This window comes from Calliphora vicina, chromosome 1 (genome assembly GCF_958450345.1).
Source record: "Calliphora vicina chromosome 1, idCalVici1.1, whole genome shotgun sequence".
NCBI classification, from domain to species: Eukaryota; Metazoa; Arthropoda; class Insecta; order Diptera; family Calliphoridae; genus Calliphora; species Calliphora vicina.
The window spans coordinates 126,776,042-126,778,650 of NC_088780.1; the positions used below are offsets into that span (position 1 = coordinate 126,776,042).

Sequence of the window (2,609 nt, forward strand, 5' to 3'; positions counted from 1 at the left end):
TTAAGAACTTTTGTAATTTTTTTCTGTGATATATTTTTAAAATGCTACTGTGTTCTCTAACAATTTGAGAAATTTAGAATTCTATAAAAAATTTTGTATTAAAAATTGACAATACAAACGAGTTTGATTGCACTTTTAACTAAGTAAAAAGTTTTTTTCATTAGTTCAGTGCTTTTTGAAATTAAAAAGTTGACAATGCTGTTCATTTCTTTAATAATTTTCTATGCATAGATGAGTGTAGCAGCGTTTAATTAAGAATTTCTATTTTTAGATTCAATAGCAATGGCAAACATTTGAGGTTTTATTTTACACTAACAAAATCCAACTGTCAGGATGGCCGAGCGGTCTAAGGCGCCAGACTCAAGAGTAAATCTTGCTCGCTGTAAAAGTGAGTTGTGTTGAGCGTTCTGGTCCTCTCTGAGGGCGTGGGTTCGAATCCCACTTCTGACAAAATAATTTTTTTTTTTTTTTAATTTTGTTTCACTAAATTAGTAAATATTAATTTAAGTTTGCGTGCTGTTATTTTTCTAAAAGAAAAAAAATTACAAAATTTCATGTAAACAAGTTGTAAAACATTTCTAGTCTGGTTTCTGCTATTTTTCTTTTTATTTTTCTAATAATTGAATTTGGGCTTGACCAGCAGACCGCAATAACAACAACAACAGCTAAAACAATAATAATATTAACCCTTACTACTGGTAGTTTTAATAAAATACGTGCTAAAAACTTTGTAACTAGCTGAATGTAAAACAAAAACTTCCTTTACCATTTCCTTCTAGAAAAAAAAAAATAAAAGAAAATACTGCTGCAAGAAATATGTTGTACTTGTGTGGAATTAAACCAGGTTAGTAGTTTTCTTGTGGTATTTTTTTTGTTTTTTTATTATTATAATGCATTTAATGTATTGTAATGTATTTTATATTTCATACCAAACAATCAATCCATCAATAATAGTATTATGTAAACCCTACCTTAAAGTAGAAGACTCAGAATCGGCTCTATTAAACGATGTCCGCCCGTCCGTCTAGCTGGCTGAAATCTCTCTTCCCGAAATAGGCTTTATAGGTCATAAATGTTTTATTTATATAGATATCTTGTCTTGTCACCCAATTTTATGATGATCGGTCCATAATTAGTCATAGCTCCCGTAAAGCCTCACTTCCCAAAATGACTTTAATGACCATAAATCTCTTAAAAATTTTAGTACACACATAGAATTCAAATCACACGACCTAATTTCATGGCAACCGGTCCATAATTGCTCAGAGCTCCCATATAAGACCCACTTCCACAATATAAATTATTGACATTTTAAAAGAAAAATGTTTTTGCTCATTTACTCAGTGTAGGATATTATATGGTCGGGCTTGACCATATTTATTTTTGTTTAAATTGTATTGTATATGAAAGCAAAACGGAAATTACTTATTTTCATATAAACACGAACATAATTTCTATATATAAGTAAATTGTGGGAGTTAATTAAATTATTTAACATATATTACTACTGATTTGTGTTAAGCATTTTAATATTATGAATTTTAATTTTCTTCTGATTGTATGTTGTACAAATGCGTACATAATCCAGAAATTTATAAACCCTTATTTTTTAATTTTCTACTTCAATTTATTTGGTCTATCGATTGTTATCATTTTGAAATCCAAGAGAAATACCAACAGTTAGTTTCAACCATTCTACAAATATTTTTTATTTTCCTCATACTGTTGTCGATCCATGTTCCTAAATTTTACATGTTGCCAAACAATATTCTGAAAGCTTAACAAATAGTCTAACTCTAATTACACTGTTCAACAAATTGAGACTTTTTGATTGGAACAGAATAGCGACTAGGGTATTCGAATTATTCGATTTTTCTCTTGTTCGAATAAAACGAATAATTCGAATAAGAGATTTTAACTTGTTCGAATAATTCGAATAATTTATTTTTTCTTAAAAAAAGTAAAGATGGCGGTTTTTTAATATTTTATTGTTAAAGAAAAACAAAAAATAATCTTACAGTTAATAATTCAAGTATTGATGATGTTGAAAAACATTCGAAAACAAAGTCCAAGTGATCAGATTAACTACCGAACAATCTACAAAACAATTGACTAGCAAACCCTTTAGTTTCCATTTTGGAGCTATGCTTTAAAAAATTTTAGCTAGTTGGACATGATCCTGAATTCAAATACAATATAATCGTATTAAAAACTTTTTTATGTCGTTCATTAATTCGGGTTTTAAATTGAGTAACTAATTCTTTATTAAATTAATTATTCACTATTTCTAAATTATTTATAACAAATTGTATTATACATCAAGCTCTATCAACGTTGCCGAATCTCTGCTTAATAAAATGGTCTTGGGGAATTTCATAATAAAGGGAATCTGTCCAAAGTTTAATATCATTGTCAGTGAACGTGGCTAATTTGAAGTCAGCCAGTGCATGATTTACGCATTTATAAATACTCAAAAAGTTTATTACCATGTTAGACAAAGATGTTCAAAGATGTCCAAAATCAAGTATAAGACGAACTCCATGCTTTTCTTGCAACAAAACGTTAGTTTGCAATGTGTTTATCATTCGATTTATTAAATATTTTGCAAC

General features: G+C 28.4%; 1 non-coding gene across 1 annotated transcript; it reads left to right on the forward strand.

Moving 5' to 3' along the window:
* Positions 1–327: 327 nt before the first annotated feature.
* On the forward strand, positions 328–450 carry TRNAL-CAA (transfer RNA leucine (anticodon CAA)). The gene is made up of 2 exons: positions 328–365; positions 406–450. It is a non-coding gene; the product is annotated as a tRNA-Leu (tRNA).
* Positions 451–2,609: the final 2,159 nt, after the last annotated feature.